Below are 16,360 nucleotides of genomic sequence, written 5' to 3'. Positions count from 1 at the left end.
GGGAAGCAGGTATGGCGAGGAGGTTTGGCAGCAGTATTAGGACATGATGGTCCTAATACTGCTAAGGGACCAAGTATGTTTGATACATCTTTATATTTCCAGGGCTTGGCAGAGTGAGTATTCGCAAGAAAGGAGAAGAGGAAATGAGAGCAGGTCGGAAGGCAAGTTATTGTGCAAATGCTGGTAAAATATGGGAGGATGAGGTATTATTTCAAATGAAGGAATCGACAAAAATATCATGCACAAAGGGGAAGAGGAGAGATCAAGCATCTCAGGTAGAGAGGTGCCTACAACTGTATTACACAGCACATCAGCAGAAGGAAACCATTTCTCAAGTTCTTCTTATTGGGAAATGTCTGATATCACATTCTAGTAACATCTTTATCAGAGGAAATTGGATTAGGACAGAAGGCAGGAATGCTTATGCCACCAGCTCCTAAAATCAAAGCAAATAAGACATATCAGAAACACGGGCTACAGTTTCATTAACACATCTAACAACCGTCACTTTCCCAGTCATCCAACACTGCCGTTTATAGATAATTTATGGAACTGCCATAGGCTTTGGACACAGAGTAAAACACATAAAATACTTCCTCCAAGAGCACACAATCTATTTGGGGCGCCAGGACAGTGACATGAAAAGATAAAATATAGAAATTCACAAACATTAGCCCCCTAATAACTATGGAGGTTATTTTGTAAGGTCAGTAAAGGTCATAAACCTATTGGTTTTGACTAAAATGTCACTGCAGGCTCCATCATACAATAACTGTCTATGGCATTTACGTCAATGCCTACCCCATAGTAGGTGAGTAGTGAATATTTGTTAAAAGAATAAATGAACATGATGTTTCAGAATAAATTGTAAAGAACAGTTAGAATGCAGTTTAAAGAATAAAATACAGCACTTCAGAGTACAATTTATAAAAAGGCATCAAAAGGAAATTTACAAAAGCCTTTGATATACTCTAAAGACTTCTACAACTTTGATCAGGCATTGTGGAAAGAATATCAAGGAATCAGAACTCATAATTCAAACCATGAGCTCCTCTCTGAGACTTGTTTCCATGATCTATAAAACAAGAGGGTTGGACTCGAGCTATAAAATGACCTCATTTTGTGAATTAGAGTACAGGCCATCTGGGAACATGGGTTCAACCAAAGGCATAAAATGAGTGAACAGGTCCAGCCCTACAAGGTCCGGGCCTCTCAGAAGGGCAAGACATCACCCTTCTTGCAAGAGCATTGGCAAAAATCACACTGATATATACAGAATCCCCCTCTATCAGAGCCCAGGCATCAGAATTTTGTTTCAAGTATTCTTAATTATTGTTTAAGTATCCAACCCATAAGCTTCTTATACACCAGATTTCAAAAAATAAACATCCCTAGAGAGAAGAATGTCTTGCTTATGTTACTAATCCTTCTATTTGCCAAAACCTCATAAGGGCCATTATATCCACATGGAAATAAATGACATTGGACCACAGCTGCCCTCCAAATCATGAAGACCCCACATGAGCAGCATTGCTATCCATAGTTTCGGTAGCCTGCTTTCCTGCTCTAGGATCCTTTGGCTGTCTGGTTGTGTGCCTCATTATTAGGGTTGTGGCTGAGAAAACAAAACATGGCTTGGCTTGCTCTTCTCATTATTACTTTCTTAAGAAAGAACAGGCTGTGGGCTGGTGATTCTCAATTTTGGCTGCACACTAGAGAGCTATTAAAAATACTGATGCCAGGTTCCACTCCCAGAGTTTCTGACTCAGTTGGTCAGGGGCATGGTCTGAACATGGATTTTTTTAAAACACTCCTGGTGATTCCAATGTGCAGCCAAGGTTGAGGACCACTAAGTTAGGCCATCTTGAATGGTCTAAGCAAGCTCTCTATAGAAAACACAGAGGTATAGTCCCAGAGAGAAAATCTGGGCCTCAATGTCTTTTTCTGCAAGTTGTGGTAAATAATAGCTATAACATTGTGTTGTTGAGAAGTTTATATGAGACCATGTATATAAAACCTCTTAAAGGAAACATCTTAAAGGAAACATTTGTTGATTTTGTCTGCCCAACTTTCATTACTTCTTCTGAGGATTCTCTTTCCCCACTTTCAAACCATGTAGTTGCTGAAATCTTGACCTCACTCCTACTCCAGGAAAGTATACCTGGCTTAGACCAGCATTGCTACAGTCACTGTGATTGTTCCAACAATGAGCACTTTACCTACACCATCAAAGTCAGAGAGCCTCAGCCAATATACAGGTTTTGCCACCATGAAGAAGAATCCCAAGATCAAGAGAGATGTATCTTTGATGATGTCAACTGAGCAGCTTGATCAGCCTGATCAATCCCTGGACTTTTCAGGTGTCTCAGTCAATAAATTCTATTTTGTGTTTGAGCTGGTTTCAGTAGGGTTTTACTAATACAGGAGCAAAAAGAATCCTGACCAGAATTCAATTGACAACCTTTGAAAATGCCTGGATACCAGACCTACTGGGATATCCAAGATTAGGGCCTCTATGATGGTTCTTTCCTGCTGCAACTTTGCAGAACTAGACTCACTGGAGAGATCTCAGATTCCTATTCCTTTTGCACCTGACCAAGCACCATAGTATCCACATCGTTTTTCCCTCTGCTTCAAGGCTGAAGGAATTTGCGCTTTTCTTAAGTGTAAATTCAAATCCTAATTATACTTCAGAACTAGACCTGCCTGCTCCCTGACTACTGCAGTCTGTATCTAATCCTCCGTGTTCCCATCTGCCCCAAACACTCAGTCTATATCACGAGTTTTTAATAGCTAAGATATATACTGTATTTAGCTGTACTGTTTATTCGTGTATATATGTTTGGTAGTGCTATCTCGTCTTCTACTTTGGGGTTGTCCTAACACAATGCAAAGCAAGTAAATGCTTGCTAAACTTAAAAGATATTGTAGGTTAGGGGGATATGCAGAAATGGTTATGCAGAGTATGATCCCAATTTTTAAAAACGTCATGTGCATTTATTTCTAAGATGTGGGGTTGAGGATATTTTTGGTTCATTCTTAAATTAGAAATTATTTTTCTGGAGTAAAACAAACAAAAATTTGAGAAAAAAACACAAATAGAATATGTGGCTTCCCAGGACAGTGTCAATTTATGACTGTGGTCCCAGTGCAACGATTAATAGCACTTTAGTTATCTATTAAAATTGACCTGGGACTATGGTTTCTAGTTTGCTATGAGGTAGCTTGGACCTAAGTTGTCACTCCATCCTAAAAACAAGTAAAAAACTAGGCAAACTGAAAATTAATAATTTTTCTTTGCCACAGGGAAAACTGCTGCCCCAAAATTAAAGAGACAGTCAGGAGGATATGGAAAATCACAAGTACAATTTATTGGAGCAGAAACTCATGAGCTGAAACCTTTGCAGGAACCAGTGCTTGGGTAGGAAAACTTGAAGTGTAATTGACAAATGGCTGGAGGTTCAATGTGGACACATCTAATAGTTAAAAATTCCAGAAAAGCAATTGCTAAAGAGGCACCCACACTTTCGTTAAGTTTTGCCTCAAGGAGCTCTATCAAACTCTTGAAGTAAAGATAAAAGAAAAAATTCCTCATTATTCAGCAGAGTGAGGGGAATAGGAACCATTTTTAAATACACCACAGCACGCTGTTCTTCTTAACAAGGCATGTTCTCAAGAGAAACTATTTTACCAGAACTCAATCTGCTGGGGTTTTATCAGAATCTAACTGGCCTAGACGAAAGGAAATACCCAACTCTAGTCCCCATTACACCATCTTGTCCCTCCCAAGAGTGACGGAAGACAGAATGAGAGGCATTTGTAAAGTTCATAGCTCGGCAACACAGGTCCACTAAAGGAATGAAACCTAATCAGAGAACTATAGAATGCTTCTTCTCACTCCATACCTTACCACTACATCTACCACTACATGATTAAAGTCCTATTTACATGATAAGGAAGGAGGAATTTTAATTATTTTGTTATTATAAGTTATTTGCACTACCTGTGAAGCAGTATAGTGATATTTGAAAGTATACTTGGATTAGTTATAAATGCAAACTCTAGAGCAACCACTAAAGAATGAAGTATAACTGATATGCTAAGTAAGGAGAGAGAATTGAATCCTAAAATGCTCAACAAAAACCACAAAAAACAGAAAAGAGTAGAAGACAAAATTGGAACAAAAAACAAAGGCAACAAATAGAATCTAGTAACAAATATGGTAGATATTAATGCATCTGTATCAATAATCACTTTAATGGTTTAAATGCACAACTAAAAGAGATTGTCAGAAACTGAAACAAATTGAATATATGTTCTCTGCAAGGAACCTTGTTTAAATATAGATAAATGTAGATTAAAAGAAATTGGATAGAGAAAGATATACCATGCTAATACTAATTAAAAGAAAGCAGACGTAACCATATTAATTTCAGACAGAGAAAACTTCAGAGCAAGGAAAGTTATCAGAGATAAAGAAGGGCATTAGAAAATGATGAAGTCAATTCTCCAAGAAGATATAGCAATCCTTAACATGTTTCCACCTAGCAACAATGCACCAAAATATATGAGGCAAACATTGATAGAATTTCAAGGAGAAATAGATGAATCCACTATGATAGTTGAAGGCTTCAACATCCTCCATCAGAAACAGACAGTTCTAACAGGGAGAAAATCAGTAAGGATATAGTTGAACTCAGCAACACCATCGATTGACTGAATGCAATGAACATCTATAGACCATTTCTTCCAACAACAGCAGAATAACACATTCTTCTCAATTTACCAAAATAGACCATAAAACACAAGATAACAAACTTAAAGGAAGAGAAATCATACAATGTCTGCTCTCAGATCACATGGAATTAAGCTAAAAACAAAAAACAGAAAGATAGCTGGAAAATCCCAAAATACTTAAGAGATTAAATCACACAGTTTTAAATAACACCTGGGTCTAAGAAATCTCATGAGAAATTTAAAAATATTTTGAACTAAATGGAAATGAAATGACAACTTATCAAAATTTGTGAGATGCAGCAAAAGAAGTGGTTAGAGAAAAATTTATACCATTTAATGCATTTGTTAGAATAGAAGAAAGATATAAAATGAATAATCCAAGCTTCTACCTTAGGAATAAGAAAAAGAACAAATTAAATTAAAATAAGCAGAACAAAAGAAATGATAAAATTTAGAGGAGCAATCAATAAAATTGAAAACAGAAAATTAATGGAGAAAAATCGATGAAACCAAAAACTAGTTCTTTGAAAACATGATAAAGTTGATAAGCCTCTAGCCAAGCTAATTTAAAAAAACAGAGAACATAAATTATTAACATCAGAAATGAAAGACGAAGCATCACTATAAGTCCCATGGACATTAAAATGATAATAAAAAATACTATGAACAACTCTATGCCCACAAAATTAATAACCTAGATGAAATGGAACAATTCCATGAAGACACAATCTGACAGAATTCACACAAGAAATCAAATCAGTAATTAATAACCTTCCAAAACAGAAAACAAAAGGCCCAGATGGGTTCAATGATAAGCATTACCAAACATTTAAAGAGGAAATTATACCAATTCTAAACAATTTCTTTCAGAAGGTAGAAGCAGAAAGAATATTTCTGATTGATTGAGTGAGGCCAGCATTACCCTAACACCAAAAACCAAAGACATCACAAGAAAAGAAAACTACAGACCAATATATTTCATGAACACAGACGCAAAAATCATCAACAAAATATTAGCAAATCAAATCCAACAATGTATGAAAAATTATATATCATGACCAAGTGGGATTTATTCCAGGTATGTAAAGTTGGCTTGTCAATCAAAAATCAATTTACAAATCCATTATATCAACAGGCTAAAGAAGAAAAGTTACATAATCATATCAATAGAGGGAAAAAGAGGATTTGACAAAATCCAAAACCTATTCATTATTAAAAACCCTCAGTCATCCAGAAATAAAGGGAAACCTTTTTAACTTGATAAAGAAAATCTACAAAAAAGCTACAGCTAACACTATAATGATGAGAAGCTAGAAGCTTTCCTGCCAAGATCAGGAACAATGTAAATACATCCTCTTTTATTACTCCTTTTTAACTTTGTACTGGAAGTCCAAACTAATGCAATAAGACAAAGAAGGAAAGTAAAATGTATATAGATTTGGAAGGAAAAAATAAAACTATCTTTGCTTGAAGATGACATGGTTGTAGAAAATTCCAGAGAATAAACAAAAAATTCTTGGGATGATAAGTGATTAGAACAAGGATGCAGGATACAAAATCCAGTTGCTTTCCTGTATACTAGCAATAAACAATTGGAAGTTGAAATTTAAAACACAATACTATTTACATTAGCACCCCCCAAAATGAAATACTTAGTTAAAAATATAATAAAATGTCTGAAATCTATATGAGGAAAACCATAAAACTCTAATAAAGAAATCAAAGAAGAATTAAATAAAAGGAGAGATATTCCATGTTCATGGATAGAAAGACTCAGTACTGTCAAGATGTGAGTTCTTCCCAAATTGATCTATAGATTTAACACAATCCCAATCAAAGTCAGCAAGTTATTTTGATACTGACAAACTGATTCTAAAGTTTATATGATGAGGCAAAAGACTAAGAATAACCAATACAATTTTGAAGGAGAAGAACAAAGTTGGAGGACTGACACTTCCTCACTTCAAGACCTTCTGTAAAGCTACAGTAATCAAGACAGTGTAATACTGGTGAAAGAACAGACAAATCAATGGAATAGACTGGAGAGCCCAGAAATACACCTGCACAAATAGTCAACTGATCTTTGACAAAGGAGCAAACGCAATACAATGGAGCAAAGACAGTTTTTTCAACAAACAGTGCTGAAACAACCAGACATCCACATGAAAAAAAAAAAAATATATATATATATATATATATGGAGAGAGAGAGAGAGAGAGGGAAAACTTACGCCCTTCCCAAAAATTATCTCAAAATTGGTCACAGACCTAAATGCAAAATGCAAAACCATAAGCTCCTAAAATATAACATAGTAGAAAATCTAGATGACATCGGGTTTGGCAATGACTTATGAAATACAACCCCAAAGACAAGATCCATGAAAAAAATAATTAATGAACTGCACTTCGTTAACATTAAAATGCCATGTTTTATAAAGGGCACTGTCAACAAAATGAGAAAACAAGCCACAGATTGGTGGGGGCAGGAAAGGTTTGCAAAAGACGTATCCGATAAAGGACTATTATCCAAAATATACAAAGAACTCTGAAAACTCAACAATAAGAAAACAAAGCAATTTTAAATTGGGTAAAATATCTGAACAGACTTCTCATCAAAGAAGACATACAGATGGCTAATAAGCATATGAAAAGATGGTTAGCATCATATGCATTACGGAATTGCAAATTAAAAGAGTAAGATGCTACTACACACCCATTAGTATGGTGAAAATCCAAAACACTGACAACACCAAATGCTGGCAAGAATGTGAAACAACAGGAACTCTCATTCACTGCTGACAGGGATGAATGCAAAATGGCACAGCCGCTTTGGAAGACAATTTGATAGTTTCTTACAAAACTAAACATATTCATCCCATAAAATCCAGCAATCATGCTTCTTGGTATTTACCCAAATGAGTTGAAAACTTATGTCCATAGAAAAAACTACACGTGGATGTTCAGCCTTATTTATAATTGCCAAAACTTGGAAGCAAACAATACGCCTTTTAGTTGATGAACGGATACACTGTAGTAATTCAGGCCAATAGATTATTTCGGACTAAAATGAAATACACTATCAAGCCACTAAAAGACACGAACCTTAAATGCACATTAATAAATGAAAGGAGCCAATCCGAAAAGGCTATATATTGTATTTTCACAACTTATGACATTCTGGAAAGGGTAAAACTATAAAGACAGTAAAAAGATCTGTGGCTGTCAGTGGTTAGGAGGTATGGAGGGATGAACAGGTGGAGCACAGAGGATTTTAAAAAACTATTCTGTCTGATTCTATCATAATGGATACATGTCATTATACATTTGTCAAAATTCATCAAATATACATTTCCAAGAGTGAAGCCTAAGATAAACTTTGGACTTTCGATGACAATGATGTGTCAATGTAGGTTCATCGATTGTAATAAATGTACCACGCTGGTGCAGGATATTGATAGCAGGGGAGGCCTCGTGTGTTTGGGGTAGGGGAGCATATAGGAACTTTGTACTTGTTGCTCAATTTTGCTGTGAACTTAAACAGAACTTCAGTCTGAGCATGAGAGACTTTTTGGGATTATGGAAATGCTCTCTATACTGATTGTGGTTACGTGGACATATACATTTGCCAAACAGTTCTAATAGTACATTTAAAATGGATGCATTATATTATATATAAATTATATCTCAAAAGGGTTAACTTCGTTAAGTGCACAGTTTGGATGATGAATTATTTTATCATAAGAATGGTATAACGAAGGAAGGGCTGTGGTAGTAGTCTGCACTAGCAATAAAGTGGTGCATAGAGCCTTTAAAAATAATAACAAAACAAACTTGGCCTGCTTTATTATCCCCAGGGAGCAAGCAATGTTAATCAATGTCAGTAACAATCTTCGCCTTCGTGGCTGCATGGACTACTTTCACCACAAATGATACATATTCCCATTCCCTAGAGACATAATAAAACTCCTACTGGTTGGATGTATTCTTCCAGAAGGTTTCCCTATGCATAAATGAATCATAATCTACATTAATTGAATGCTGTCTGCATCTTAAATCAATATATGATCAAAACAGGCCTAAGCTTAAATATCTCCCTCCTAATATGAATTTGAAGAATTCAAGAATAAATCAGAAGTTTTACCCCAAATGTGTAAATTATTATCATTTTATTAAAACTTTAATAATGAAATTATTAAAAATTGGCATTAGAGTACAGGAACAATATTCTCAGCATTGGTACCTGCTGGATTGTTCTTGAAGCCATTGCATTACATTAATGCCACACTAAGCAGATGCTCATTTGCAGCTGATGTCTAGGAAAAGCACGTTATTTGGAGATCTATTGGGGATTTTTCCTGTAAAACTTCATGTTTTTCTTCATTCTCTTCATACTCTTTCTGGTGTTTGGTATGAAAATGATTTAATATAAATATTGGTTATTTGGTAATTTTCCTTGTCTCAAAATTTTGAGCTGATGTAGTTGACATTTCCCCATAACAAATGGTCATGAATTGTGAACACTTTAAAAGCAGAACCTTTTCTTGAAAATTAACGGTCTAGGTGGAACTAAATAACTAAAAATAAAATCCAGTTCATCAAGATAACTTTCTATAATATCATGAGTGCTAATACACTAAGCTAAACTTTTTTGTGAAGAAAAAGTAAGTAAGTATTTCAGGCTTTGTAGGCCAGACGGTCTCCAGGACAAATATACTACTCAATTTTGCCCTTGCAAAAGCAGCCACAGAAAATATGTAAACAAACAAGCGTGACTGCGGAACCACCTATGACTTCTGCGGGTCCTACACATTTTTGCCTTATGGAATCCTCTCATAATAAAATGAATTAAAAATTATTTTTGCTGTGGGTCCCATACACTTTTGCTTTATAGGATTCTCTCACCAGAATATAACAAATTAAAAATTATTAATATAACTTTAAGTACTTTACAATTTAATTTATTTCTGTTTTAGGCAAAATTTAATAGACTTATAAGTCCTAACAATTACATTTTTTTCCCTGTGTGAGAAAAAATTAAACAATTTTTGACCTAAATATTCATTTTTCTTCTAATTTTTTAAAATTAAACATGTCATAGGCTTCTAAAACCCTGTGCCTAATGGACAAATTGGTCCTGCATGGCTGTGCTCCAACAAAACTTTATTTGGTGGCAAGTTGTTAAACCTGCACAAAACAATTATACAAGTTTACTATTATTATATAATCTCTATTATTCTGCCTGGTATTGTTTCTTAAATTTTAAAAACAATTGGTGGCTCAAATATTCTTCCTAAATGTACCTACCTCATTTATACTGTATTAATAATCATATTAACAGTCAATCTATTTCCATACTTATTTAACCATTTGAAAGTCCTTAAAAATTGTCAGACTGGATTGACCATACTAGTTGAAATCAACATCCATTCTGATTAGTCAATGCGTAGTCATTGTTAACTATTTTTAATATCACTCTTGATCTACTTCATTCATCTTAACAGCTGCATAGTATTCCTTTATATCAATGTTTATTTAACTAATTATTTATAAATAGATATTTAGGTTGTTTCCAATTTTTTCACAATTCCAAACAATGTTGCAATAAACAGCATTGCACAGTGGAAGAAGTATTATATTTCTAAAGGATCACTTATTGGGAATGGAAATTCGGGGTCAAAAGGAATGTATATCTAAAATTATGGTCAATATTAGGCAACTGCAGCAAAAAGGTGTGCCAAATCATATTTTCCCTCAGGAACATATGGAAGTCCTTATTTCCCCACACTCTCACAACATACTTTTGAAGTTTTGGAATCCTGATTGAGGGGAAGAAATTCCACATTACCATATGGCTCTTTGAATTTGCATTTCTATAATTACTAGTGAGATTGGGAAAGGTATTTTTCTATTAACTGTACACTTAAGATTTTTGACCATTTTGCTTGTGAGTGCTTGTCTTTGTATTCATTTATTTTTACGTGCTCTTATTATTAATATACACAGTCCTAGATGTTTTATATCTGTTGCTATTGTAAGTTGAACCTTTTCTCTTACTCATGTTATTAAATTATTTCTATTGACCACTTTGCTGAACTTTCTTGTTGGCTTGCTTAGACTTTTCCAGTATATTCTCATTTTAAATAAAAATAATAATTTTGATTTCTCCTCTCTCAATGTATATATCTTATATTATTACATTGACCAGAACTTCAACAATGTTAAAGAGTGGTGTTGATAATGTTCCTAATTTAATCGTAATTTTTGTTGTTGTTGTTTTGAGATGGAGTCTCACTCTGTCGCCCAGGCTGGAGTGCAGTGGCACGATCTCGGCTCACTGCAAGCTCCACCTCCCGGGTTCATGCCATTCTCCTGCCTCAGCTTCCCGAATAGCTGGGACTACAGGTGCCCGCCACCATGCCCGGCTAATTTTTTTGTATTTTGTTTAGTAGAGATGGAGTTTCGCTGTGTTAGCCAAGATGGTCTCAATCTCCTGACCTCGTGATCCGCCCGCCTCGGCCTCCCAAAGTGCTGGGATTACAGGCATAAGCCACCATGCCCGGCCAGTTAATGGTAATATTTTAAGTGTTTTCTTCATTACACATGTCATCATGGCAGCTGGTTTATAATATATGTTTCTGATTATGTTAAAATATTTCTTATTTTAACCTAAGATTTAAGAAAATCTAGAATGGCTGCTAAATTTTACCTCACCCAATACCTTTTCAGCATCTACTACAATGATCACATATGCTTTTTCTTTTCAAATATAACCATATGTTGAACTTTATTTACAAAATATTGGTGAATAATTTATTAGATTTATTAATATTGAATGATTTTTGCTTTTCTAAAATAAATTCCACTTCATTATCCTACATTTCCTTTTACGTGCTGTTGAATTTTACTTGCTAATATTTGATTCGGGAATTTTGCATTATTGTTCAAAGGTGAGAATGCCTATTTTTGTGTGTGTGTGAGCTATCTTTGTCAGGTATCGATCATGCTGGATTCATAAGAATGATCTGGAAGCTTTTCTTCTTTATCTTTGTTTTAAACATTTTAAGTGACAGAGCAATTGCCAGTTATTGGGAGTTTTGAAAGGAATTACCCATGTACTGACAAGGCCAAAAGTGTTAGCTTGCAGCAATTCTCAGTTCCTTCCAGGTTACCAGCCACTTAGATTTTCTATTGCTTCTTTAGCTAGATGTTGCAATTATCATTCATGTGCCCTCCTATCATTTTCCATTTCATCCTGGTTTCCAATTGTTTATGATAAAGTCAAATAAATTATTATCCCTTTTTTCTACTCTCTAGGGTTATGTCAAATTTCTCATTCCTAGTGCTATACATTTGTTTTCATTCTTCCTTTTTGGTCTGGATTATGGTAACTAGTATTTTATCCTGTTTACTGTGTGTTTTTCCCAAAAGATGTTTTTCATTTATTACTCAATTCTATTGTTATTCTTTGTCTTAATTCTCAATTTTCTGTCTTTATTTTTACTTCATTCTATTTTACATAGGTTTGTTTTGCCTTCCCCCTAACTTGTTGAATTGAATGATTAATCCACTTCTATTCTTTCTTATTTAGTAATGAGAGCTTTTTGAGGTAATGCATTTTCCTGAGTACAGCATCAGCTTTGATATGAAGCATGCTCATCATTACTACAGGCCAGATACTCCTCAATTATGGTTTGAAATTTTTCAAGTGACTGCATTTTTTATTTCTTCAATTGAAAATCAAGAGATTTTCTATTTTGATTTGGTTGTTTTATTGGGGTTGTTTTATTTTTCAGTATGAATGTAGCTCTTTTATTAGTTACTTTTGGTTTTAATGCATTGTGGTTAGAGAATGTACTCTGTACTCTTTCCTGGAATATGTCAAAGTTTCCCCTATATATAACCTAGTATATATTAGATCAGTGCAAAAGTAATTGAGGTTTTTGCTATTACTTTTACTGGCAAAACCACAATTACTTTTCTACTGACCTAATATAATGCTCAGTTTTTGAAATGCTTAATGCTAGAAAAGAAATCACATTTGCTCCTGATGATAGAGTTCATTACTAGTCTATACTAATAGACTAATCTTTATTTATTTTTGCATATCTTAACTCTCAAGGACTAATATGAGTGTCTCAACATTTCCCCTACAACTATATTTTCATCAATTCTCTTATTTCCTGCAGTTTCTGCTTCATGCATTTCTACACTATGCTAGTTATTTCATAAGGTTTATGACAGTTATCTCTTCAATGTGGAACATATTCATAACTTGTTTACCATTATTATCTGACTTTTGATTATCACTTGCACCATCACTGTCTGCTTTGGCCCACTGTTGTATCCTCAATCTCTATGGGTACCCGGTCAATAGTTAACACTTCATAAATCTCGGTTGAAAAAAGAAGATGCGAAAAAAGGAAGAGAGGGTAGAAAAAAGTATGCACTACACCTCATTTAATATAGTTTTTATTGACCTCAACATTTTCTGATATAATATAATAAACCCTGCTTCTTCTTGGGTGGTGTGTCTTTTACAAGCAACTTAATGTCAATTATCAAATCTATTTTGTTTTAGTTGTATCTATTGTAGACAGTGTGTGGCTGGATTCAGCTTTTTGATCAAATCTGTGATTTTTTTTAAGATAAGGACTTAAACTCTTTTTATTTTATATTATAAAATATATGTTTGGGCTTACTTTCATCTCTTTTAAATAAATTATTCTTTACTTTCCACTACTACATGATTTGTTTAACTTACTTTGCCTTATGTTTCCTTTCATTTTCTATTTCCCTTTCGTTAATCATTAACTTTATGTGTGTGGGTGTGTGTATATATATTATATATACATATATATACACACACACACATACATATATTATTTCACTAGTTTACCCTAAGTGTCTGTGTCTGTGTGTGTCTGTGTGTATATATATATAATTTTGCTAGTTTACCCTAAGTATTTGAGAGGTGTATATATCTCTCTCTAATTTTTACTTAGGGTAAACTAGTAAAATAATTTATAAATAAAATGTTTTAACTTATATTTCCAAATTTATCTACTTTAGAAATAAAATAATATTGATAACTTCCATCTATGAAAGATAAAATTAGTCTGCTTACATTTTCTTTCTCTTCTTTAAATTTTTGTTTGCATTTTATAGGGGCAAGAGGAATCTCTCAATCTATTATCATGAAATTATCTTTTAAACTTTAGGGATTTTTATATTGTAGCTTTTCTTTCAAGAAGTGTAATTCTTGCTTTGTGATTATAATAGCACAGTTATTTCAAGTTTATTTTTGAATTTAAATAGAATTAATGTGCACTCCCAGTTTGTATCTATTCTAGGTTTTTAATTTTGATTCTTCTTTTTGCCATCTAAAGCAATCCACATCAGCACCATTGGGTAGAAACACAATGCAAACTGTGTATATAATTTTAACTTTTTTGGTAGCACATTAACAAAAATAAAAAAAAAAGATGAAATTAAATATTTTACTTAACCCAATATATCTAAAGTATTACAATTTCAATGTATAACCAATATAAAAATTAATGAAATATTTTACTTTTTTTAAATACTAAGTCCTCAAAATCTGCTGTGTATTTTACTTCTATAGCACATCTCAACTCAGTCTAGTTACATTTCAAATGGTCAGTAGCCAATATGGCGAGTGGCTACCCTCTTGGATAGCACAGGTATAGATGGTGGAATACACAGGAAATGACAATATTATTCAGGTTCTTAGCCCATGGCCTTCCATCCCAGAGTCCCAGGCTAAAGAGATCAATGTCTCAGCCTATCATAGTTCTCACGAAGCACACCAGCTGGGAAGCTCTGGGCTACGTGACTCTTCAAGTAGTACTTCTAGGAAGTGGCTCTTTTAGGAAGTGGTTAATTAAGAAAGTGTTTCTCAAGCTTTAACGTGCATATGAATTACCTGGGCATCTTATTAAAATGTAGACTCTGATTCAGCAGCTTTGGAGTGAGCCCTGAGTTCTGCATTTTTAATAAGCCCCTAGAGAATGCTGGTTCTCAGAAAATACTTTGAGTCAGAAGGGATTGGGTTCTACAGGGTTTGGTGGGGTCCCGGAATTTGCATTTCTAACAAGCTTCCAGGGGAAGGCGATGTATTAGTCCTTCCACCACACTTAGGATACACTGTTCTAAGGTTCATTTGAATTCTGAGTCTACCTTTCAGAACCTGTCTCAACCATCTATAAAATTCCTTGGAGCCCAGATTTGAGGGCGTCAACAGGTGCAAATCACCAGAAAGGAGAATCCTTACATCCACCTGTCTACCCGAGGTTTTCTCCCTCGCCTGCCTGAGGCCCCAAGTTCCCGTACCCCATACTTACTCAGCTTTCCCGGGGTCAGGGGACACTCCGGACCCTGGAAACCACCCCAACTCTCCAGAAGAGGCCGCACCGAGCGCCTGAGCGCAGTAACCGCGCGCCTCTCAGGCGCCCGCGGCGCAGTTAGATGGAGCGCGCGCCGGAAGCCCAGGCCCGCGCTGCGCAGCTTCAGGTGGGTGCCCCGAGCAAACGCCGCGTGCGCTGAGAGACTCTTTTTAAGCCGGCGCTTACCCGTGCCCTTGGCCGGCTTCTTCCCTGGGGCTTTTAACTCTTCACAAGTTTTAATGTGAGTGTCCAGAGACGCTCCAGCTGTTTGCTGGCTTTGTTTTGTTTCAGAGAAGCCGCTGTCTGCCAAATGAACTTAGGAAGTCAGAATTCCTCAGAAACCAAGGGCAATCTTTGCTGGAGGCCGAGCTGCGATCACTTCTACTACTTGGGCAGAGGACTCGCCATTTGGCTCCAAGTTTCCCAATTTCTCAGAGGCAGCCTGCAGAGAACCAGCGAAAATGCCCAAGGAGGAGCAAAGTCGTGGGGGAAACCCGATAAGAGAGAAAGTAAGGCACCCCTGATGCTAAAGGCAGCAGGAGTTTCATCCAGCAACTTCTAGAAAGGGCATGATGGGGAAATGGAGCAGGCAACAAAAATGAAGATGTGATTTTTAGTACATAGATCATAGTGAAGAACTTGGAAAGCATAGACTATTCATACATGCCTGGCTTATTTTTTGTTTGGTTTGTATGGACATGTACTCAGGTTGAGATTTTCTATTACATATATGTACATCACCTGCCAGTAAAGGTACTCCTAGCTTGAGTGGTTAAGTTCAATCAATCCATTGCTTCAGCCTGCTAGCTTCTTCAGGCTGTCTGTGAAGAGATATGTTACAATTACTTACACTGATGAAAGTTTATTAAAAGGTTAAGAGGAAGCATGAGAGATGGGAGGTCACCCTTGCTCAGCAAGAACACGATTCTGAGATTGCTTCTGAAGTTAACTAGGAAGTTTCAAAGTATGTCTTAGAAAGAATGGGTTGGAAGAATGAAGAGAGGGAAGTGTAATGAGGACTGTCAGGATTTTATCCTTTTGTTATTTAATTTGTTTTTACAAAGAGAACACAAATATGTTTAAACCAAAAACTGTTTTTTTGTCGTTGTTTTTCATTAATAAGAAAAAAATGATGTAAGTTGAAAATGGTTTTTCTAAAAAAAAAAAAAAAAGTGTATTTTATCTATTTTGAATCCCCTTGGAATAGTCAGGGTTATGGGG

General features: G+C 35.2%; 1 protein-coding gene across 1 annotated transcript in view; it reads right to left on the bottom strand.

The window, feature by feature from the left end:
- Positions 1-15,619, bottom strand: part of LOC105490396 (collagen type VI alpha 5 chain) — a 122,852-nt gene extending 107,233 nt beyond the window's left edge. Inside the window, exon 1 of the mRNA XM_011755944.3 lies at positions 15,098-15,619. The gene's annotated coding sequence lies outside the window, so the exon portion shown is untranslated. The remainder of the gene's footprint in view (positions 1-15,097) is intronic.
- Positions 15,620-16,360: the final 741 nt, after the last annotated feature.

This window comes from Macaca nemestrina, chromosome 2 (assembly GCF_043159975.1).
Source record: "Macaca nemestrina isolate mMacNem1 chromosome 2, mMacNem.hap1, whole genome shotgun sequence".
Classification (NCBI taxonomy): domain Eukaryota; kingdom Metazoa; phylum Chordata; class Mammalia; order Primates; family Cercopithecidae; genus Macaca; species Macaca nemestrina.
Note: the sequence above shows the minus strand (reverse complement) of the source record. Positions and strands in the feature narration are given on the sequence as shown.